This window comes from Lissotriton vulgaris, chromosome 10 (genome assembly GCF_964263255.1).
Source record: "Lissotriton vulgaris chromosome 10, aLisVul1.2, whole genome shotgun sequence".
Lineage (NCBI taxonomy): Eukaryota > Metazoa > Chordata > Amphibia > Caudata > Salamandridae > Lissotriton > Lissotriton vulgaris.
The window spans coordinates 476,060,915-476,086,880 of NC_141698.1; the positions used below are offsets into that span (position 1 = coordinate 476,060,915).

A 25,966-nucleotide genomic window follows, 5' to 3' on the forward strand; every position below is an offset into this window, starting at 1 on the left:
GGAGACTTGCTTCTTCCTCTTATTGCCCTCTAGTTCTGCCACAGAATCCACGAGCTCTGCTGCAGCCTTCCTCCTTGCGGCGGCTTTGACACTTGCACTAATCTTGGGAGCCATGATTTCCCTCCTCCTTTCCTCCAGCCCAAACTGCTCCTTACCGCCTGTAATGCTGTCACAGTTATTATCCACCAAATTCAGGTCCGACGGGGTCTCCAGGGCGTTCAGTTTCTTCCCCTCCGCACTTTGTTGTGAGTTTGCTTGCCGACACGATCGGGTCTCTATTTGCCGAGATCCCGCTGACCGGAGCTGTCTGCTCCGCTGCCGGCTCCGTTTCGTCAGAAAGCTCCGCACCGTTTGTTTGGTGAGAGCAACCTCGGCAAACTCCGCAGGCTCCGCCAGCAGCCCAACAGCCGACCCACCTCTCAGCCTCCTCGCCACCTGCAGCACATCCAATAGCAGCCGCTTAAGCGGCCGACGGCAAGACAGACTCATATGGCAGATTTTCCCTCCAGCGCGTTCCGAGTGCTCAAGCCGTTACACCTCGCGTCTCCCGCGTCTCGTGTCTCGCGTCTCCCGCTAGATTGGGTATTCAGCCTCTACATGCTCCGTGGCTCCGTGATTCCGTAGTACAGGGTTGTGGAGTCATACTACGCACATTCCAGCATCTCCTCAATCGAGCTGCTTCCCGGCCGTCCTACGCGGCCGCCATCTTGTCTCCCTTCCCCGTCTCCTCCACACTCCTTGAGACCTACTAGGACGTATGTTTTTGCGTCCCAGACTTTCCCACAGTTTTTCGCAGCTAAGGGCACGTATTTTGTTTGCTATGACAGAGCATATACATGGTTGCCCCCTGATTTTTCGGGAACTTGTTATGTTGCATTTTTGCTACCCCCTACGTATACTGCTGCTGCAGATTACCACAGAACGAGAGTTGTTAGAGGTGTCTTCAATCAGGAAGATACTGCGGGACAAGAATTGGGAGACTTTCTCAATGGTTTCCTGCCGTTTTGGGGACCTATGGCTAATAGTAGACACATACGCCAAATAACAAGAGTGGTTGATTCCACCATAAATTAAACTGCCGGTGCCCTTAATAATTTGATTGCAGAGCTTCAAGCGGATTGCCTTATGACAATACAGAATCGTATGATTTTAGATATCATACTTGCAGATCGAGGTGGAGTATGTAAATTGATCCAATCGAGCTGCTGCGTTTTCATACCAGACAATGCTCCTACAGTATACCAGGCCATTTCCAAGCTACATAAGATCTCCGAGTCTATACATGTGGACGAAGGAGATTGGTCGTTGACTGGATGGTTTTGGGGATTGTTATCCACTTGGGGATGGAAGATTTTGATGATCATTGGGATGGCTTTAATGATCCTTTTCTCGTGTTGTCTCTGTTTACAGTGTGGCCCTGCCATATGTGGCCTTTGTGCTACTACGTGTGTAAGGAGACCTGTCTCGAGAGAAGTACTGAGTAATAGGATCATGCTCCAGCAACACCTTGATGGTCTGATGAAGATTGATATAGACCTAGATTCAGATTGACGTGAGTTTAGGTTGTTGCCTATGTAAGGGCAAAAGGAGGGGCTGAGGTTCCGTGAATTCTGAACCCGTTTTATAAATGTCATGGTTTCGTTACGAATTTGATAGTAGCGAACCGTAACTAGTGAGTGCGGCAAGTACAAGTGATTTTGTCATGTTAGACCAATGGATTCACTATCTATTTGGGGATTTTGTTCCAAACCGTGGGTTCCATTTTGTGCATGGCAGCCATTTTGTGGTTGCCCTCACATAGGACGATGACTGCGGCCGAACAAGTCTTTAGTACACGTACACGTTAGCTTGAGTTTGTGCTGACTTCTGGATGACCTGAGTGAACTGACCTCGTTGCCTGAAGCTGACCTTGTTAAGCCAGTTCCTTGCCCGGTAGCTGATCAAGATTGAGGATCAGAGCACAGGACATTGTAAAGTTTGGTATGCACACACACCCCTTATCCTGCTCCTTATCTGTTTCTGTTTCTTCCTTTATGGCCTCTTTATGATATGGGTTGTGGTCCTTTTATTATGGGTTTGTCCAGGCTTGTGCAAGAAGGAATGTTGGGCTTGTCTGTATAATTAATGGTGGGCCGGACAACTGAAAAGTGGGTTTGTCGTCATGCGATACCTTTTGTAATGATACCTATGATTGGACAAATTGTAAATAGTGGGTGTTTGTCCAGAATGTGATTTTTGGCATAAAAGTGGATGACTTGCCTTACGAATTTGAGCAGTCTCCTACGAATATACCTGTGTTGTACTTCGTGGACTTCTGTTTCTGGCTGCAGCCAATAAAATCGATATTTGACACCACCAAGAAGTATCCTGTGTCTCTGTATTCTAAGACAGGTGAACCCGAAGACTTTGGGCGTGCCCCCGGCGCCGCTGGGTTCTGAAACCCGGTTCTTCATTAGGCGCTACATTATTGTACTATTCTCCATCTCCATCCAAAGTATGGCAAGATGGAAATGTATTTAGGGTGAGTCAGGAAGATGGAGCAGGACTGTGAGGAGTGGAGTGCACAGTTAAATGCACAGATGTGCAACTCCAATAGGAAATTAAAAAAGTAAAAGGAAGGATGGCGTTGGTTTTGAAGTTTGAACAAGAAACACAGATACACACAAATAAAGGAAGGGAGAATGTAACAATTTAACAGTCTAGTTGTCAGAGAAGAGGAGCTTGTCCTCAAACCCTGGTAGTTCTTCTGACAGAAGTAGGTCATGTAACCCAGTAGTTATGTCTTCTGACTCGCTCTCCTCTTCCAGGTGTGATTCACGTATTTTGAAGTCTGGTGGTATGAAGTGCTGATTCATTTTGATCATGGTTAACCTCTCCACGCTTTTGGGCGAGAGACTGGTCCTTTTCACAGTTGCAATGGCACCAGCAGCACTGAAAACACGCTCTGAAGAGACACTTGCAACAGGGCAAGCCAGATACTTTATCGCCAGCCTGCTGAGCACTGACCAGTCGTTTCTTTTCCTATACCAGTACACCAATGGGCTTTGCGCCATGAACACCTCTGTTGTGTCATCCAGATAGGCCTGGACCATCCACTCAATGTTCAGTGATGCTCCAGTTTGCTTGTCCTCTTTTTGCTTTGTGACAGCAATGGACTTACCCATCCCTTTCTGTAGAAACCAAGCAGCTATTTTTTTGGTTGTGTCTGATGAATCAGATCCTGTTGGTGCTGTTGTTATTGGTAGTGTTGGTGACTGCTGGGAAGCAAACGCACTGCTCTCATGCTGTGAAGAGGAACTTGACTCTGTAGGATGCTCAGTAGTACTTGCACTGTCCTGGGCTGGCACTGGCAGGCCTCTAATTGAGAGCCGTTCGTTTTCTAAATCACTGGCTTCCTCAGCTATTACAGTTTTGTACTCGGCAACATCCCCTTCTGAAAAAGGAATTACTGCATTACTGTTCACAAATAATTTGTACCGTGGATCCAAAATTGTGGCAGTAATGTAATGTAATCTTATTTTGAATCCTTGTATTCTCAGATAAGCGGCCGGCTAAGACCTTCGCCAAACAACATGCATCAACTTTTCCTTCAACACCTTCGTATGTTTCAGACACCTCCTTCAGCTCTTGCTCTAGCATGTACAACAATGGGATAGCTTGGCCCATAGTACAGTCCTCCCTGCTGACTGCATGTGTGAAGACCTCAAAAGGAAGTAGCATCTCTGTCAGGCATTTAATGAGGTCCCATTGCCACATCTCAACGGTCATGGCTTTAACAGTAGGATCCCCTGATCTTCTTGTCATGACATAAGCATTAAGTGGTATGTACTGCTCAAACAGCCGATCAAGCATGTAATAAGTAGAGTTCCAACGTGTTGGTACCTCCTGGATGAGTGCTTTCACTGGCATTTTATGGCCACGTTGAATGACCCGTAGCTGCTTCCGGGCTTTAAAAGAATGGTTGAAATGCGTGCAGATTCTTCTGCAAATGGTCAGTAAGTGGCTAACTTTGCTTTCATTTTTCAGAAAGTCCTGCACAACAATGTTAATGCAGTGTGCCAAACACGGGACCCTGAAATAGTGACCATCTTGCATGGCCTTAACTACATTACTACCATTGTCGGTGGCAACAAAACCAATGTTAAGGCCTCTTGGTCGCAGCCATTCAAAGACCTTGGTGTTAAACTCAGCCAAAATGTTTGCAGCAGTATGCGATTTCTACATAGCAAACATGGCCACAGTTGCATGTCTGCGAGTAGCTTTAAAAATCTCAGCAGTGTCAATGCCTGCAGACACCTTGTCTCTAACACCTGAAAAAGAGATCCAGTGTGCAGTGATGCACATGTAATCAGTGGCCTGGCAACTGGTCCACATGTCTGTTGTCAGGTGGATACTATGAACAGCACTCTGCTGCAAGGCTTTTCCAAGCAATTCTAGCACGTCGTGGTGTAGTGCTGTAACAGCAACTCTGGCAAAATAGTAGCGGCTGGGAACATTCCATTTTGGGCAGAGGGTTGTCACAAATTCCAGGAAACCCACCCCTTCAGCAAAAGAACAAGGGAGAAGGTCCAGTGCTAACATTTTAGCAAGCTTAGCATTGTACAAACGTGCTATTGAGTGGTTGCACTCGTACTTTCCCTCCTGCCTAAACATGTTAAGAATGGTACACTGCTTGGTATTTCCTTCAGTTATGCTCAATGCAGTACTTCGCGTCGCAGACTTCGCACCCGTACTCCTTGGGGTTTCCGGGTTACTCTTACTTTGGTGCCACTGAGATGTTGCTGATGCGGAGGATGTGAGCTCTACCACTGCAGTGCTGGGGACAGGCGTACTTTGTGTACCACTGTCAGATAGAATGTCTCCCTCTTCTTCCTGTTCGACCGTGAGTGGACCTTTTACTACTTCCCCACTAACATTAATGGTTCCTGCTTTCATGCTACGTAGGTGGTCCTCCCACTGGATTGGGTGGTGTTTTTTCAAATGGGTCATTTGGCCTCCGGTACCATAGTTTGTACCAAGCTTACCACGACTAACAGAGGAAGGACAAATGGAGCATATAGCAATGTTCTCCTCATTTGCGCTAACTGTAATGAAGTCCCACACTGGGGAGCTTACCTTTTGTCTCATGCTAGAGGTGCCACTTCCAATGCCGAATGAACTGGAGGTTGTGTGTTGAAATTCACTATGTGGCTGTGCAGTAGTACCACGACCTACTTCTGCTGAGGTGGAACTTGTGCTGGATGTAGGACGCTGCCGGCCCTGTGCAAATGTAAAAATGGAAGCTGGAGGTAGTGTTGCTTTTGGTGTGGCCTGTGTTGGAGGTATGCGTGCTACATCCCTACTAGTCGCAGCCATTCTCGCTAGAGTTAAAATGTTGGTCTCCATGTTCTCAGGCCCAGGAGTAATGCTTGTGATGACTGGGTCTGACTCGTCATCACCAACATTATCCGGCTGTTCAACATCGCACTCCATAAGTGTAAGGCTTCCTGGAACCTTCCTTTCCCTAGCCTGGTCTTCTTGGGATGTCTCTCCCTCTCATGCTCAGATTGTTGTGGCTCCCAATCGAGATCAAGATCATCAGAAGGGATGCTTGGCGAAGAACTCGATGGACTAACCCTCCTTTTCCTTGGTGGGGATTTGGAAAACAATAGATGTCCTGCATCAGGTGCTTCCTCTTCTTCTTGCTCTGCATCAGGCTCAATTTCCTGAACTGCCCCGACTTCGGGAGGAACAACAACTACTATTGCAGGCGGTGGTTGTGGTTGTTCTTTTCGTTGAGCATCTACTATTGCGGCCGGTGGTTGTTGAACAACTACTATTGCGGGCGGTGGCTCAGGGTGAACATCTACTATTGCGGGCAGTGGATGTGGATGCTGTTTTGGAACATCTACTATTGCGGGCGGTGGTTGTTGTTCATCGCTTTTCTGCTGTGTTCCCTCTTGCATGGATTGTGCACTACTTTGAGATAGCGCTAAGTTTAGGTCAGGCTCAGTATCACTGCTTTCCACCATTAGGCTGGCTACCTCTTCCCCACTCATCTGCTTGGGCCTGGGTTGGTGGCTTGGGCCCACTGATGCGGAGGTGCTGGCCCCAGCAAGGACCCCGGTCACCGCTGCTGCAGGTGTACTTTTTTTTCCCAAAAAAGGTTTTCGGGTCAACACCAGACTTAAGTGTCACTTCCTTCTTCTGTTCTTCCTTCTTTTCAGCAGCTTTCTTGGTCTTGGAGGACCTGGTACCTGCTTTCTTTGGGCCCATCTTCTTCAGATGTCAGCAGCAGCACTCAGTTGCACAAGTTGCTGAGAATGATGTCTGGTCAGGTGAGTCACACCACACGTGACGTAGTACAGACGGACGTCCGTCTGGCAGTAGAACAGGCGATGAATGATGACGAACACCTCCTCTCAGTCTTCAGTCTTTTGTGCACCTACAAGCAAAGAAGTCAGAATAACATCAGTCGAATGTGGAATTTTTTTAGCTTTAATTTTAATTACTACTATAAGTATTAGTAGACTCAGTAAGAGTAAGAATAGAAAAAAGCAAATGTAGTGGAAGTGGAACTTGTTTATCTTTAATTTGTGCATCATTTAGGATGGATGCAGCATCAGTGACCTGCAGCTGATAGCAATGGGGATGTGAATAGTAGTAAGCCAACAGGAACAATGGCAAGACACAGGCCAATTTGTCAAAAACAAAACAGCACACTACCACCACAGCTCCCAGCCACATGGGCACATATCACATTCACAGGTACATGGGTAAAGGCCAGAAAACAATAAACTCAAGCAGGCCTATATGTATACCTATTTGGCCAGAAAAAGGAGGATGCCTGTTACACATCACAGCTTAATGCACAAAAAAGAAAATCCTCATGGCTAAAAGGTTTGAAAGTTACACAACAACACAAACAACAAAGGCATTTACAGTTTTTTTACACATACCCAAACAGTTAACTACACCCCGAACACCACATTTGGGAATTCAATGTATTGCCATCCACGCCCTAAATGATGTTAAATTCAACAGACAAAATGGAAACCGCTACATCAAGCACCCCCGCTGCGCTTACTACCTCTGGGACTCTAGGCATACTGGCAGAAGAAATCACAAGTTTGTAGGTCTGCGACAAAACTGAAGCACGATGGAAGGTCACACAAAATGGCCGCCCCCACATGGCCTGGCCATCCCCAACAACATGAAAAGAAAGAGAAGACAGACAATACATGCCTACGGCAAAAGGACAATGCTTGGCTTCACAAAATGGCTGCCCCGCCACCCACATGGTCAGGCCACCCTCAAACAACAAAGTACATAGAGGACAGAAACAGTAAGTGGTCCATGCTCAAAAAACTACTACCAAATGACAACCTGAGGAGTTTCTTTAGCAAAATGAACGGCATCAACATTTTCGAGAAGGTTTTATGCAACTCGAGACATATTGCTTGCGAGATTGCAAAATCGGCGTGTTCGGCAGCGCAAATTGTACAAAACGCCGTTATCGCGTGCCCGAGCACGCACATTGAGCGCGCGAACAAGACAAAAACTGTAAGGTCGCGTTGGCACACTGTGCAAAGTTACCAAAACTATGCGAGCTGAATTCTAGGGTTACCTAGTGCGCAGAAAAAGCCATATTATCAACACACACCCAAAACATGCAATTCAACACCAAACATACATTTTGCTAATCAACCCAAAGCCATCCATGACCTACATGATGTTACACTTACAACTTAAACACCACAATAACAGTTGAACAACTTTCATGCACCCATGATGATGACTCTAGTGGTACCCTTGGGCCTACTGGCAGAGTAGGCCACAAGCTTGGAGGTCTATGGCAAAAACACAGTGGCTACTAGCACCAGAAAATGGCCACCACTACATGGGAGGTCACACAAAATGGCCGCCCCCACATGGCCTGGCCATCCCCAACAAAATGAAAAGAAAGAGAAGACAGACAATACATGCCTACGGCAAAAGGACAATGCTTGGCTTCACAAAATGGACCCCATCCACATGGCCTGGCCATCCCCAACAAAATGAAAAGAAAGAGAAGACAGACAATACATGCCTATGGCAAAAGGACAATGCTTGGCTTCACAAAATGGCCTCCCCCACATGGCCTGGCCCTCCCCAACAACATGAAAATAAAGAGAAGACAGACAATACATGCCTACGGCAAAAGGACAATGCTTGGCTTCACAAAATGGCCCCCCCGCCACCCACATGGTCAGGCCACCCTCAAACAACAAAGTACATAGAGGACAGAAACAGTAAGTGGTCCATGCTCCAAAAACTACAACCAAATGACAACCTGGGGAGTTTCTTTAGCAAAATGAACAGCATCAACATTTTTTAGAAAGGTTTTATGCAACTCGAGACATATTGCTCACGGGATTGCAAAATCGGCCTGTTCGGCAGCACGAATTGTACGAAACGTCGTTATTGCGTGCCCGAGCACGCACATTGAGCGCACGAACAAAACAAAAACTGTAAGGTCGCGTTGTCACACTGTGCAAAGTTACCAAAACTATGCGAGCGGAATTCTAGGGTTACCTAGTGCACAGAAAAAGGCATATTATTCAACACACACCCAAAACCTGCAATTCAACACCAAACACACATTTTGCTAATCAATCCAAAGCCATCCATGACCTACATGATGTTACACTTACAATTTAAACACCACAATAACAGTTGAACAACTTTCATGCACCCAAGATGATGACTCTAGTAGTACCCTTGGGCCTACTGGCAGAGTAGGCCACAAGCTTGGAGGCCTATGGCAAAAACACAGTGGCTTAACACAAAATGGCCGCCACCACCTGGCCAAGCCACCCACAGAAATTAAATGAACTCAAGCAGGCCTACACTAACTACATGAACTACTAGGGTTACCTAATTTTACTAAAATAAAATTAAATTCCACTAAAACAGAGTTTGCAATTGAATCCAATGCCATCCATAATGTTTTACAGACACCACAGAAACATGGTTGGACCCGTGGGTACCTCTAGGCCTACTGGATGAAATTTCAAAGACATACAACTTGGCCCCTGATGAAAGTACAGACCTCCCTCAATAATAATTTTTAAGAAAGATTGAGAAGCACAGAAAACTGTAGTTAAAAAAAAAACATTTACAGTACACCAATTCTCAAACTTACTTGTAAAAGAAAAGTTCAAATCCAAAAGTCCTCAATAAATCCAATCAAATGCTATGATGCAGCAGACATACACAAAGAGGGATCCTTCCAGCTCCAAATCCAAAGGAAAGTGAACAGCACATGGACATAGCACTGGGAGGAGCCTGGTGGACAGGAAGAGGAAGTTGGAGACTCAGGGGCACTTCCTTTCTCTTGAAAAAAAAGTAGAAACAAAAAGAGGACTCCTTGCCCAAAGAAATACAGCCAAATCACAATCTGAGGGGTTTTCCTGAGCAAAATGATAATTTTTGAAGGTTTTAACATGCTCGAGAGATATTCTGTGCCAGATTGCAGTTTCTGCGTGTTTGGAAACACGATCTTACCTACATAGGGCTGTAAGGAAGATCGCGCGTCCTAATGATGTGTTCGCGCGTCCGAATTACGTTATCGCGTTCTCACAGTCGGGTTGGATTGTGCGGCCGGATTCCAAACATCGTAGCGAACGCGAATGGGAGAGAAAAGCGAGAAAGCAAACGCAGAACCACGGTAAGTCATTACTGCGCACGCGAGAATGCTATTGAGCGCGCAAGGAAGAAAAACTACTACGCTACGCTGTAGATTGTGAAGTAGTCGACAGCTTCGCTCTCGCAGTGAAGTGCGAAGTTGCCGAAAATCCGCAAACTCCACGAACGGAGCGTAGTTCTCCGCCCAGGGTTACCAGTAAGCGATGTCCTTTAGACACCCCGTTAATCTAGCAAGTGAGTCCTTAGATTGGTCTTTGAATGAGAACACCATCTGGGTGTCATCTGCATAAGAAACTGCCTTCACTCTCCTGGTGGCAATGAGAGTGAAAAGTGGCACCAGGTAGGTGTTGAAGAGTAAGGGGCTTGGGGCCGAGCCTTGTGGAACACCACACCGCAGAGGCTTTGGGGCGGATTGATGCGATTGAAGAAAAACTTGTTGAGAGCGAACTGTGAGGGTGAACTACATTCTCTGTGGTAATCCTTATGATTGATCTTCTATAAATCAGTCAGTGTTTTTGCACACCTACTGCTTTGGAATCCCACCTTGATTTTGCAGTGTGACTGATGTACTAATCAGTCGCAGTTCTCAATGCCGATTTACAGAGGAATGCAGAACCTACTGCCTCTTTAATTTTTATGACACAGAGGGCCCAATGTTCAGCCGTCTTTAGTGGTCACAAATGTAAAATCGGGCCATTTGCAACCACTAAAAAGGGTTGTAGTAGGTACAAACCCTATTATGTGAGTCGGTAATCTATTTCCAACTTCCAAAATACGGTTTGCGAATTACGCTTATGAAGGAGCAAGTTAATGGCGTCCCTTCCTAATAGTAAGTTACACTGGTGTGTAAGATTGTTACAAATGCGGTTGCAAAACAATCACAGTTGGTAAACCAGTCGCAAACTTAAAGGGTCCCCAGGGGACCTTATCCTCTCTGTGAATGTATGCAAAAATATTTTCAAGAGCAGCCAGTGGTCCCACGAACCACTGCCTGCCCTTAAAAAATAATGTTTTTCTTTTTTTTCTTTAAAACTCATCCTGTTTTCCTTTAAGGAAAACGGGCTGCATTTGGGGAAAAAATGGTGATTTATTTAAAAAGCAAGCACAGACAAGCTGGTCTTTTATCCCAAGCAAGCCGCCATAGCTGTGTTCTTGCCCATTCCCATAGGGTTGAAATTTGCAACCTGCCTCATGAATATTTATGAGGCAGCTAATTTACAACCCCATTGGGAATAGCTAAATGTGTCTAAGACACATTAGTACATTCTGTTTTGCAAGTTGCAAATTGCGATTCTCCAAAAATCGCAATTTGCGGCTCGCAAAACGGAATGGTCGTATAGCTGACCCAGAATTCCTTTGGGGCTAGATATACAAACATAATAATAATAATAATACCGCCATTTATAGAGCGCAAAACAGCTACCTCCCAAAGAAGGTGTCCTGGCGCTACAAAGATCAGGATAGCGATGTCCCAATTGTGATTTTTTTCAAATCGCAATTAGGAAATCGCTATTTCGAATGTATGAAACTCTTTTGAGTCTCATTAGCAATTCATGGTGTGTTGCAAATAGACATACCTTGTGAATATTAATGATGAAGGTCGCAATTTGAGACACACTATGATCCACTACTATCACAGGGATGGTGCCCTACTGGTTCAGCAGACCACCATGTCTATGATTGCTTTTAAATAAAGATATCTTTTATTTTTTTTAAAGCAACTTGTTTTTCATTAAAGAAAAATGGGATGTGTTTAAAAAGAAAAAAATGAAACTTTGAAGTTTCATTTTTTAGGAGTAGGTAGTGGTCCGTGGGATCACTGCCTGCTCCTAAAAATACATTGCCAGTCATTCTCAAAGGGGGAGGGGTCCCTTAGGGACCCCTTCCCATTTGCAAATGAGTTACCACCATTTTTCAAATGGCTGTAAATTATGAATGTTTTGTGACTGCACTTTGATTGGAAAGCATTGATACATACGGTATTAAGAAGGGACGCCCTGAACACGCCCCTTCCAAATACCAAATTGTAAAACCCAAATTCTGTTTCGGTAACAAGATACCGAATCACCATTTCGGCTTTGCATATCCCCAAAAGCATGTTTGGGGTCTCAAACAGCACGATTCTGTGTATCAGGCTGTTTGCCACAGCAAAAATGCTTCATACAGCTACCACTTAGTGACGCTCTGCAAATGTCTGCAAATGCCAGAATGAAGCCTGTGAGGGACTGAAGATCTCCTTTAATGCATTTGATCTTACTGCATGCTTAAGGTGTGTTTATTTAAATGCAGCCTCTGTCTTTTAAAGGGACCAGGGATACTTTAGCAAATTTAAATTCAATGAGTTTCATACTGTTATGAAACCCATTGGTTCTCCTTTTCACCAGCCTCAGAATGAAGAAAGACTGAAAGATCCCAAAGGAACACTTGGGGTCACATGAATCAATATTGGAAACAGCGATTACCTAATTGTGATTCTCTGCGAATCGCAATTAGGTACCTGCCATTCCTAATGTGTGAAACTCCATGAGTTTCATTTTACGATTCCTAGTGGGTCGCAATTCGACCTACCTTAAGACTATTATTGAAGTAGGTCACAATTTGTGACTTATTGGGAATCGCGAAAATAACGGGTATAGTGACCTGCTGGGGGTCTGCAGACTACTATGTCTGTAATGGCAATCATTAGTTTTTTAAATGCAGCGTGTTTTCCTTAAAGAAAAACGTGTTGCATTTAAATAAGGAAAAATTTCAAGTTTTCTTTTTCATTTTTAAGAGCAGGCAGAAGTCTGTGGGACAACTACCTGCTCTGAAAAAATGTTTGTACTATCATTCACAAAGGGGAAGGGGTTCCTTGGGGAACCCCTTCTTACTGGCCTCCCCAAATCCCACTTGTCCCCCTTTAAATCTGTTCTCCATTCAGCAGCTCGTTTCATTTATGGGGCCAAAAGAAGCGACCACATCACACCGATGTTATCCACCCTCCGCTGGCTTCCCATCGAGGCAAGAGCTATCTACAAGACTGCCTGTATCACCCACAAAGCCTTGCATGCCTCTCCTCGCTACCTGGCGAATAAACTGAAACTCTCTGGAGGCTCTAGACCATCACGTAATGCGGAAAATCTACTGCTTGAACCTCCCACTTTCAAGAAGGAAAGATCGATGGCCCAATCCTTTTTAGGCAACGCGGTGAGAATCTGGAACTCCCTTCCACCTCAGCTCCGGACCACCACCTCCTCCCAGGCCTTCAAAACAGACCTCAAAGTTCTCCTCCTCCAAAGACACCTCCAAAAGTAATTCACGTCCTCTCTATTATCTGAAGGAAGACCTTCCATTACTGAAAATTCTATTCTCCATGACTATGGAAGTGCCTTCCCAGTGTGTTCTTGTGGTTGGAGTGTTTGCCATTTATTGCAGTATTATCCTTGTACCTGTGTTTGGTACTCTTTTGTAATATGCACACGCCACTTTTCTCTTGTAACACACTGTTTGCTACCTCTCACATTTTGTTTGCCTTTGATACTTGCACAAGTGCCACCATTGCCTATGTAACGTTTGTTCTTGTGCCTGAGTGTCTAGCATATATTGCAGTATTATACCTCTAATTGTACTTTGTTTGCTCTTGTAACCTGCACACTTGTCACTTTTTCCTCCTGTGCACTGTTTGCTACCTCATTTATTTTGTTTGCTCACAAATGTCACTTTTACCTCATGTAACTTAACGTCTGCTTTTGTAATCTGTTCACGTGTAATGTTGTCCTCATGAATCTGTTCTGTTCCTACTGTGAAGTGCTCTGACGCCTTCGGGTAAAGTCTGCGCTATATAAAAACGCATAAATAAACTAAAATAATAAATTGTGAAGGGTCAATACCAAGTTGCAGTTGGTGGTAAAATGTGAATATTTTGCAATCGCATTTCGGTCGTAAAACATTCTTTCATACGGCTGGGATTTGGAATTAGAAAGGGACACCCTAAATACAACCCTATTTGTGATTCGGTAATGGGTTACGGAATTGTATAAAGGGTATGGTACATCAGAGCAGAAATAAAGCTTCTTACATCTGGCCCTTGACGAGATAAATGCATTTTGACTGCCATCTGCAATGACCTGCTGGTTGTGAGTTCCATTATTTGCCTATCATTCTTCCCAGGGCAGCACATTGAGCACAGTAGCATGTAATGATAGTAACTGTTTACAGAGCTTAGAGAAAAGCTGCAATTGTGAGTGCAAAGCAATCCATCTGTGCGTAACTAAATATGATGCTAAGTGGGGGTTGGGCAGTTCAGAGTTGTGCGTAAGGCCTTTACGTAGGTGAGGTCCTAAAGCCAACGTCCGCTGCTCACGCCCAATATGTGGGTCATGGAGGAGGTTGGTCCTGGGGCTGGCTGCCAACCCTTGTTTTACACTATTAAAGACCATGCAGAATATGAATGGTTGTATTGGCAATAGATGCAGCATATCAATATAAGAATCCCAAACATTGCAAAACAAAATGTTAAGGATCAGTTAAAGTTTATTCTGCTGTCCTCACATTAGCATGTGTTTAAAAAAACTCAGTCATTCGCTCAATAAAGTCATTTTTATGAAAACTGTCGCGCCTGCATTCTGTGGTCGGACCTACATCCCCAAGCATGCTTAGGAGAGCCTGTGGTCTGGAGGAGGGGACTTTGCTAAATGCACTCAAAAGCCCTCTGAGTGTCCCGCTCCATGGGAGTTGTTTCGCCTGCATTTTTTGGCCTCAACAGTCACCTCTGGGGTGGGACTACATGCTCCAGCAGGCTTTGGAGAGCCTGTGGCCTGGAAGAGGGGATTTGACTAAACATGCTCAAACGCTCGCTTAGTGTTCCAGCGTAGGATGCTCCCTGGCGAAGACCGCCTCCCAAAAGAGGCCGAAATACCCTTCTTGATCCTGCTGCAAAATCGTCAGCGCCCAGCATTTGCTCTTAAGGTCGGCCTCAGTTTCTTTTTGCCATCCATTTTGACCTATGCTGCACCCCTTAAGTAGAGGAAATGCACTCCTTCCGCCTCTCAGTCCTCCATTGTAAACTACCTGGACAGTGTAATGGGTGTAATAACATCAGAAATGGAGAACGTAGGGGAAAGAATTGACGTGCAGCTGCAAGCCCAGAAGGCCCCTCTAGAGCCGGAGGTTATTATAGTAGATAAAAGGGAGTCTAAAACCAAGAACTCCTTGCGTCTAAAAGGTGGGGGTCTGCAGGGCGCCGGCGTGGGGTCTAAGCCAATGAGAGAGGTGAGGTCTGCCTCTTCAAATAGATCAGGCACTGTCTGAAGGAAGCTCAATGGCATCGATAATAGCAAGCTCCCCACCACCAGAAAAGATAAGGGGATGCTAAGGCCAGACATTTGAGGAAATCAATGAGGTTGATATGCCGAAGGGGGCCAAACTGTGGAATGGTCAGGATGGGATAATAAAAGACACCCACCATTCTGTCTTGGATATTTTAAACCAGTTTCAAACCAAAATTGAACCATTAATGAATGGCTTTTGCACCATGTTAGAATTCAAGATTAAGGTCCTTGTGAAACATTAGTTGGAGCAAGCACACATGCACATCATTTCTTTAGAAAATCAAAGAGTCCATACCATTGCCAGACCTGAAGAAGTGATTAACTTATTAACAACAGCACAAATGTCAACTAATGAGGGGTGAGTCCCCCATAAAGCAGATGAGAAAATCACCAAGGGTCTTATTTATCATGCAAGTCTTGCCGCAAATGACTGCCCACCAGGTGGTGCGGAGATCCATAGGAGACCGGGGGGATCGCACAATTTGCTATGTATAAGAGACATTTATCATCAAAATCCAAACCCTAATCAAAATCACAACAACTGTATGCATATAGACACCTTGCAGCTCCTGCCTGACTTTACCCTTACATGATTGTGTTAATTTGTTTTATAGGCTGATATATGAAGAGATGGGAAGCGAACGGCGAGACGCACAATGCTTCTCTGGCCATCATTTTCAGGGACTTTTCAGTACCTGTGCCTTTTGTGGGTGGGCTTCGGGGGGAGGCGGGGAGGGTGGCACCAGAGGGAGGGTGGGGTGGTATGGTGGTGGGGCAAGCAAGGGCAGATCTCTCAGTTGTAAGAGAAACAGTAACTCTAATGTTTTTTTCGATTCTCTTATCTGACTGAAATCCCATACCCGAAATTAGATAAAACTTCAGTTTTGTGTTATTGTCCATGCACTCCTTAACATATTATAGGTAAATTCAGGGTTTGTTCCTGGAATGTTTGCGGACTTAATAATAGGAAGAAAAGAGGGATTTGCGCACAAATAATTCAGAGTATGAGGATAGACCTACTATGTCTACAGGAAACCAACCTGACATGGAATGACAGAGGCTGGCTTAATGATCTAGGTATGCAAGTACTGGGATGTACCCGTCAAAGTACTACTACAAATGTATGAAATCAGATCAGTATGGTCGGTGGGTAATAACCGAAATCTCTGTAGACGGTAATTCTCGGACTGTCTGTTCGATCTATGGTCCAAATTCAGACGACCCAGATGTTTTAAACCTGCTCAGCATAGAATTAGCTGGTTGGCCGGCTCCTCTAATACTCTGTGGAGATTTAAATATCCATCTGGAAGGAAACTTTGATATCCGGTCTGACTCGCGCTATATTGGATAAAAAAAAAGACCTATAAAGCACTTCGAGGTTTAGTAACTGAATTTGGGTTATCTGATGCTGGTTTTCTTTAAAAAAACGACTCCTTTGGGTTATACTTTTTTCTCCGCGCCCCACCCGAAATGTGTCCGGCTGGACTACTTCTTTGTTCCCTCCTATCTTATTACTAACATCAATCATGAGATTTTTCCTAGAATAATCTCCGACCATAACCCCATTGTGATAGAGATTAAAAAAGACTCTGGGTCTCTATTTAACGTATCTGCTTGATCGTTTGAACGTAAACTTTTAGTAGATCCACTCTACATTGAGTATATGGGGAAATGGATCAAGGAATTTTTTTAGATTCATTGTGGTTCTGCTTCTACTCAAATTGTTTGGGACGCTTTTAAAGCAGGGATATGTGGGGAGACTTTCTTTTTCAATTAACAAGCAAAGAAAGTATTGGGATAAGCTAGCTACTTATTATAAGAAAGTGCAGGAGTGGGAAGCAAAACTAGCCATAGCCATTACTACCTCACAGGACACCGAAAACATTAAAGTCGGCCTGTCCGTACATAAATCTAGGCTATATGAGATCTTTGCTTCTAAGCTTGCAGAGCAGGTGGCAGCTTTTAGATCACAACTTTATGAGGTTGGGGAAAATTCAGGGCGTCTTCTGGCTAAAAAAATCAGACAAAAAGAAGCAGTTAATTCTATAAATAAAATACAGGATGAGATGGGACAAATTCATGATCAACCTGATGAAATCCTGGAGGTTTTCCGATTGTTCTACAGTAAATTATATACTGAGGAGGGCATATCTTATTCATCCGATTCCATCTTACATTTTTGTGGTGATGATACTATCCTTAAGCTAACTCCTATACAGGCGGCTGTATAATATGAAGAGGTTACATGGGAAGAAATAGACCTGGCTATTCTTTCTCTAGCTGTCGGCTAGGCTATGGGACCGGATGGTATCCCTCTTGAGTTCTATAGAACATTCCGCCAGGTGCTAAAACAAGATTTACTTCTTACTTGTTTGGAAGCACAGAAAGGGTCAGCACCATCTTCCTGGCGACAATCGACCATTATGGCTTTCCTCAAAAAAGAGAAACCTCCTCTTCGTATAGACCTATTTCGTTAATCAACGCTGACAGCAAGATTTTCTCAAAAATGTTAGCCTCTCGACTTTCAGGTACAATTTCTTCAATCATCTCGCATTGGCAGCATGGCTTTATCCCCAATCGGGATACGTCCGATCATGTTAGACGGGTGATCGCGTTAATGGACTGGGCTCAAGGGTCCAATCACCCTGTTGGATGCCGAAAAGTCTCTGGGATCTGCTTCTGTTTAAGGTGCTTCGGTCCTAAGATGATAGTTGCTTTAAGAGCACTCTATGAGTCCCCATCCTCCTGTATTAAAATGGGACCAAAAAAATCTCTTCCTTTCAGTATTTACTGAGGCACCCGACAGGGATGCCCGTCCTCTCCGCTTCGGTTTGCTTTATATATCGATATTTTTTTAAACAAACTGAATCCGGTAGAGGATATAGCACCAGTACAAGTTGCCGGTACCAGTTATAGAGCCCTCCCGTACGCGGACGACATAGTAGTCATGACAACAGATAGCCAAGGGGCAATCCCAATAATAGAAGATCTAGCGACTCAGTTTGGTGCCTTTTCCAGCTACAAATTAAATATACAGAAAACCCAAATTTTGTATGTAGGCCAGAATCCTCCACCACAATTAAATACAGTCTCAGTAGCGACCTATTTGGGTATCAAAATTACGGTCCCAGTCTCGGCTATCTGAACCCAGCCCTGAAAAAAGCGAATTCCTCGTTAGAACGTATCGATCACTTTCATCTATCCTTTTTTGGTCGCGGTAACGTTTTAAAAATGATGATCCTGCCAAAGTTCCTATATATGTTTAGGACAATTCCACTAGAATTCCCTCTCACCTCTAGAAAGGATGGCAGCTAGATTCTTGTGGGGCTACAGACGTCAGCGCAGATCTTATAAGAAAATGATGCTCCCAAAGACCAGGGGCGGCTGGGGTATCCCGCACTTTCTGTATTATTATCTCGCGTCGTTACAGTTCATTACCCCGCTCATAATTGGTGTAAAGGCTCGAATTCCATTGAGTAATTCACCTTCAATTTATGAATTTGCAATGGGGGTGGAGTGTTGAGGCGGCCTTTTAAAAATTATGGAGCCTAGCTATTTAAAAAAAACAAAGTTTAAGATTCGAAAAGCTGCGCATGGGGTTTGGAAGATAATTAAGCGCCAAATGGGGATTGAGAAGATCTTGCTGTATACTCCTTTGTCTTCCTCTAGCATTTTTCCCTCAGTTTTTCAAGATCATGTTATGACCAGGTGGCATAATTGTGGAATTGTTTGTGTAGGTGACCTATGGCAGAATGATCAGTTAGTCCCCTTTTTGGAGTTATCGAATAAGTATAATTTAACCGGCAATGATTTCTTCAAGTATATCCAGATACATCGCTTTTTTTAATACCATACGCGCGCAGGATTGTTCTGGGCTCCGGAGGATTCCGCTTATCGACAGCATGTTTAGTAAAAAAAAGATAGGATATTAGTATAATTTATTCATATCTTCACTTCCAGACGATATTGAGGATCACCAAGGGAGGTGGAACTAAAAGTTGGGTAGTGATGACATTCAGTTACAGGAGTCTATTGTATTGGCCAACACTATATTAATTACTGGTAGAGTCCGCACACAGCACTACATGGCCTTTTTTGACTTATATTATACTCCTTCAAAAATCTGTAAATGGGGGACCACTGTGGGGCATCTTGCAGTAGATGTGGTCTGTTTGCAGCCGACGCACTACATACGTTCTTTTCCTGTTCCTGACTGTCTTCATTTTTATCTGCAATTCAGACCTTTCTTATATTACTGTGTGGCCCCACAATTGTTTTGACAGGGGAATTAGTGCTAATTGGGGTAACCTCTGATGAACTCCCAGAAGGGAAGAGAAAGTTCATATTCATTTCCATGGCAAATTTGCGGGCATGTATCACCCGAAAATGGATCAATCCAGATCCCCTTCCTTTCTTACTTGGAGAGCCCGTCTCTTAGCCACTTACAACATAGAAATGGCTATCTATAGGACTAAGGGCCAGAAAAAAAGAGTTTTGGGTGCAGAGATCTGGGCGCCTTTAGGGCAATGGATTCAGGGGACACTAATCTGATCCTGCGTAGGTTCCAGGGTAACTCTAATATTTCCTGCATGTAATGTCTTTGATCTCTGTCCTATGTTATTTTTACAGATGTAACCATGTAATGTCTGTTCTTTTTTTATTGGACAATGACCTTTCTGTTCTTATTGGGTTCTGGATTTGTCTCTCCTTTATTTATTGATTTCATGGACTCTGTGTTATTTATGAGGTCTGCCCTGCTTGCATTAAATGTAAAAAAATTCAATAAAGAAATAAAAATAAAAAAATAAAATGTTCCCCCAGTTACCTGTGGGACAGGGTAGGAAAGCGCAGCTCTAAAACACAAGACTACTCACTGGTTACATTTTAAATGTAACCACTATGAGGACTTGCACAAAAAAAAATCATCAGCAGAAAAGGGTGGATTGACCGATTTAACAAAAAAATGAATTGGTGAATGCATTGTCATAAATTTCAGAGATTTAAAGCTTGTAAATTATCTTCTACATCATTTAAATCACCTGACTAATAATCAAGAGGGCATACGGTTTCACCCCTTATTTTTTTTATAGGCCTACTTTCCCGTTACCAAATAATAGTGAGCATAGGAATAGGAGCATGATTGTGTGTCATACTATGCAGGGTTCTTATAATGTTTCAGTGACCAACCAATATGAAATCATGGAAGGGATGGAATTGATTGATTGACTCTCTTTGCAGGATAAGTCGACCTTGTTGGTGTGTCAAACTGTAGGGGATGTTGATTTAAAATCTTTGACACAAGGAATTCCCCAATCACTGGGTGAAGGAAAACTGTCTTCAGCACAAGATTTTGAATCTGAACCTCCACTACATGGAACTTACCAATTACAGGATGAAGCAGAGTTGCCCATAGTTCAAGACTCTTGTCCAGCACAAAATAATCTCCGTCTTATTTTTTGGAACATTGTGGGACCTCGCTTGGAAACGGCTCTTAACTTATTTGCTATCAAGAAATACGGATGACAGAAAGGTTTTTGATTGATGGGTATCGCTTTTTTGTCCAGGCAGCCCTGCCTTCAAAGGAGGGAAGAGTAGAGGTAGCATTGCTACTTTCTCCTCAGTTCAAATTTCTGCATTTCAGGTTTGGAACTTTGGTCTTCTCCTCATTTTTTGATAACTCTTTTATCTTTCCCTGCTGACCCCGATATAATGTTAATTAATTTCTATGTTAATATCTTCAACCAGAACTTGAGTAATGCAATAGACAATTTAGAAGGGTTTTAAGAAGACCTTTACTGGAAAAACAAATCGCATTGTTCACATAATATGGGTTGGGGATTTTAATACTACTTTGTCAACATGCTAGCAATCATCAGTGTAGTTTTATGAACCCACAGAATTACAATGTTACTCATATTAAGCATACAGTTTGTGGCAAGGCACTAAATGCCCTTATTTTGAAGCACAATTCCATTTTTTCCATCAACCTTTTTTGTGGGAATAATGCCTGTTTCCCCAACCTTGGGACACTATTCAGGGAGCAATACTATTTGTTCTATTGTGGTATTGGCTGAGCTTTCTCTCCTACCTCTAGGTTTTAAAGTGGTCGGTAAATGTGCAAGCGACCATAATCCCCTTATTATCGCACTAAATTCCTACATTGACCCCAAAGATCTAAAAAATAAGTACAGCATATCTTATTCCAAAAATAAAGAATTAAGGATAAAATGGGAGATGGTTGATCCCATCGTATTTAACCAAGACATCATGTTTGAGACCATTGACTCTATTTTAACTTGTCTATCTGAGAAGATAGGACCTAATATCATACATGTTGAGGTTAATAACATTTGTAGGTCTATATCGGATAATTTACTCTCCACTAGGTCCCTCAGAGAGTACTCTCCCACTGATGGTTTGCCACCGCCTGTTTGGCTGCCCATAAACAGTTAATGTTGGCCCTTAAATTTCACCCTCGCTCAATATAAGAGGCCAAGGATGCAAGAAGGTCTTATAAAACCACCTTGGAGTAGAGGAAAAGTGAAATTAGGAATAAAGCATGGGAAGACCTTGTAATGGCAGGGAGGGGTAGAGATAACACAAAGTTCTGAGAACTAGCAAATAGACTCTTCTTTTCAGAGCCAGATGCTCCAAAAGTTGATTCTCTAATGACAGATGATTCTTGGGCGTCCCACTTTTCTAAAATTGTTCAATCTGAAAATAAGACCATTAATACAGGAATGGGCCATTGTTTGATTCCCCAAAACCCACATAGCCTCCCGATTGCCATCGATGAAGTGACTCTTGCCATTTGGAAATGTGTTCCCAGGCCCTGACGTTTTCCCAGCGGATATTTTTAAATCTAATACTAATATGTGGGCTACCTTGCTTACAAATGTTTCTGATGTGTCAGGCCCTATTCCAGACTCCTGGAGGACAGCTACTGTTGTCCCTATTTCTAAAAAGGGAGATTGATCCCTGCCGTCCTGTTACAGGCCAATTTTACTATTGGATTCTAGTGTTAAGATTCTGGGTCATGTACTTTTGTTCCGTCTGGAGAGGTGTTGAAAACAATATCCTAACGGCTTTTGGTTAGTTCGTTTATTGTAAATTTTGAAACAGATTCAAAAATATCACTCTTAGCATAATGGTATAAAATACAAAGAGAATAGGATGAAGCCAAATCTCCGGAACTGATTCACCCTATGCAACAAAAAGAAAACTACTAATTTGGTTATAGCCACATAGGTTATTAAAAGACAAAATGTAAGTTATTTAACTCTTTAAAAGGAAAAAATCCCAAAGTTCCCTAACTATCCCTACACTGTGTAAATAGGAAATCTAGAATAAGCGAGGTTCAAATGGAAAACATAAAAGGTGTCAACTGGCAGAGTCCTACTAAGAGGAAGCTCTAACTATGGTCATGTAGACTAATGCTGCAATCACTGAGAGAGTTTTGTACCTCATAGTGTCTGCCAGAGAAGTGTCAGCTGTCTCCAACTTCATTAGTGCAAAAGCAACCATTCAATACAAGCGCCTCCTACAAACTTTGGGTAACCTTCCTTTATCCCAGCGGCCTTCATTGGCTCCTTTCTCCACCTCCTGCTTGACACGGTAATCTTCCCACACGTCCTTGGTGCCATCTCTGTTTTCAACAAGAATTCATCTCTTCTTTGTTATTGCATTCCTTCCCAGGCCTAGCTATCGACTAAACAATGGACTCCTCTAAACTAACGATCTGTTGTCCACCTGCAATGGGAAAACAAATACATGCAACATTTCATAGTACAAGCAAAGAGCAAAGCTAAACTCTAGTCAGGAAGCAAATTAAACACAACCTCAGACCTACCATTAGTCTAACTTAACAACACATGAGTTTCAATACAGCTTCTCTTTGTCTCATAAAACACATTCTCTCAAAACTCTCAACATCATGAATAAGCAATTCTACTAAGTTATTATTACAAAGGTAATGTTAGATCAGTTCACAAACATGTTTCAAGGGACACGTTACAGTTTAGGTGTCAGTGTGAGATTCGAAATTATCAGTTACATATATAATACACATGAAAAATACTGTAGAACAGAGAAATACTTTTACATCTTGAACATGAACTCTTTTAGTCCTAAATTAGTCACACAGAATGCACGTGAGTGCATACTACTCAGGATTATAATGTACTTCTATGGCACCTTTAAAAGAAAGTCTGAAGCAAAACATTACGCGTAAAATTACACTTCTCCACAGTAAAGTGTCTACAGCACCCTAAAAACTCTTTTGGGGAGGATGGTGTTTGCCTTCTGGTGCATGTCGTTGTCAGGGATCTAACAAAGCATAGCCAGGCTCACCAGGTATGGTAAGAGATTGATTGATGATATATTATTATTTATATGCAAGCCTTTTCTTAACAACCTCTTGTGAATTGCCATCCATCCCATTTCTTGTCATATGAGGTTTCTTGATGATTTCCTTGTAATTCTGCAGCGATTCAAAAAATTCTGAAAATAGTGCCCCTGTTAGTTGTTGTTTTGACGCATATGTAGACCCAAGGTGTTTCTAGTTGGCTCAGTGTCTGGAAGCCTTCATAGCACTGGAAAAGAAAAATACATTCAGGCTTCACCTCCTTGTTACTGAGAGAAGGTGGGCAGAAACCTGGTTTGATTTCCAAAGCTATGGGCATCTTGTACCACCCAGTAAACGCCCAGGGCCTGATTCACAAAGGGCTTCCGTGTTCGTGGTGGAGGCCATGCAGTCGTTGGGGAGACGTCACTCTCGGGGTAGAATCTTCACAATGAGATCATTGCTGAAATTCCATCCCGAGTGCGGAGACTCTCCGACGACTACGGGGCCTCCGTCGCGATTTGCAGGGGCCGTATGTGAATCAGACCCTCTGTCTGAACACCCAGTCCCTCTGGGTCTAAAAGTGCAAGACAACACAGTGCTGATTTATAAGGGTTTTGGATCAACTAGTGATATATTAAAATAGAAGATGTGAGTCACAAGAAGGAGATATAACATAAAGTCATACGGAATATTGAAATTAGCAGAAGTTGGGCCACTCTAAGGAGCAAGCCTTAAATCCAATGAGTGAGGTTTGCTGTGCCAGGCATCTACGAGTTAGTGTGGTTGGTATGACTCCTTATTGATCCTTGTATGCGGAATGAGGAGCATGTTACCATATTGTTTATGGATGCAAAGGTAGTGATACATACCACATATTCATTGTAGATCATTGTGTTTTACAAACTGTGCAGTTCTCTATTGTGCACTTTAGGTAGAACATCCGACCTTTACTTGTGTGGGACGACACTGGCCACACCACCTTTGTTATACCTCCTCTTAGCATTGCTACCCTTTCTTCCCCTTGCTACTTCTTTCTTATAATTCCATATCCCTGACAGTTTTATTACCTCCTTTTCACAGGTATTAAAGTCATTGGCGGTATAAGGGAGTTCTGCGGAGAGGAGTATGGAGTGTATGTGAAGAGGATCATTCCGGGAGGGGTAGCGTACTCTGACGGTGAGTCTAGCACACAGACATAACTGTAAGAATGCTGGGCAGAAGGGGATGATTATAATGTCAGGATTCCTCAAGCACTGTTTGACTTGAGAATTTGAAATTTCTCCAGATGTACTCAGTCAAAGGCTATAGGGCACGGCCAGTTTGGGATTCCTACATCATTGCTATGGCAATGTGACAGATGCATGAGCTTCCATCACAAGTTTCCTGCCATTGATATAGAACTCCAGAAATGCAAGCTTCCTTCAGCAATACTGAATCAGCGCTGTTCGACCTGAGGAGTATGGGTTTACTTCCAGGAGTGGCCTCCCAGTTTTATCAGTCCTGAGTAGTGGGAGCTTCCTTCACCTCCACCCTCTTAGTGCAGTTATGTTGTATGTTTTTCTTCAATAGAGCTGCCCCACTAGTGCTAAGAGTGCTCCTTTATACCTATAGATTTGTTTTTGGTTCCTTTTGCTCACCACCCCCCTAGTGCTCACACTTTATGTGGGTTTTGTTAACCTGTAAAGAAAGTCTATGTACTAAAAAAGAAAGTAAAGTGCAGTTCAACCATTTCTAGGCACTAGTTTACTTGCTAACCGAGATGAAGAGAAATTCACTATGCATTGTAAAATTCATGCTTTTTCTTAATGGTAATATGAAATAGAATTTTGCAAGGTCTGCCCAGAAGCCAATTCCAGGTGGTCAGGGCGTTGACTGAGAAAACATCTTTGACTCTGAGTCATCTACTTAATTTGTGACTTTTTAAACATTCATTTTTGCTTAATGTCAGCTGTTGTCTGGGGTGAACCACTAACATTTTTGGTGAAGTCTGCTGGTGATAAAAATGATTCCGCATATGCAGGTTTGGAGTCATGCGATGGACTGGTCAAAACATTTTAGGCATACAGGAGAGTAAATGACCTAATTCTAGGATTTGGTGGGTGGCAGAGTTGATGGGGGAGGATACACTTAGGTTGAAAATGATCTCATAAAATATTGCAGGTTTAAGGCAGAAGCTGGAAAATCCAGATTGGATAAGTCTAGTGGTGAACCATAATATCTTATGTTTTCATGAAACATGGAAAGCAGGTCCTATTTTCTTAGATGGCTACTGATTCTTCCAAACCCCAGCGATTCCCTATAAGGCGAGGCGAGCGAGAGGTGATATTTTAAACCTGATGGCCAATACACTTAGAATAAACGTTTTAAAGTTTCAGAATGAATCCCCCTACTATCATATCTCAATGATTGGGACTGGATTTGAATTAACTTCTATAATAATAACTGTGAAGGTAATATGGCACTGATGGTCGGCTCATTGGTGATTGAGTCTCTTTGTGCAGTTCATCCTAATTGATTTAATACACTAGTGGTAGGTGATTTCAATGCTCACTGTTGTGATAAGTTGTCCAGAACTGTATGCAGTTTATTTGACAGGGAGGGAGATGCCACTCCCCACTTTACCCACAGCAAATACGGAAATGTGCCT

General features: G+C 43.2%; 1 pseudogene; it reads left to right on the forward strand.

The window, feature by feature from the left end:
- LOC147685425 (syntaxin-binding protein 4-like) overlaps positions 1-25,966 on the forward strand; it is a 1,115,687-nt pseudogene that overhangs the window by 338,735 nt on the left and 750,986 nt on the right.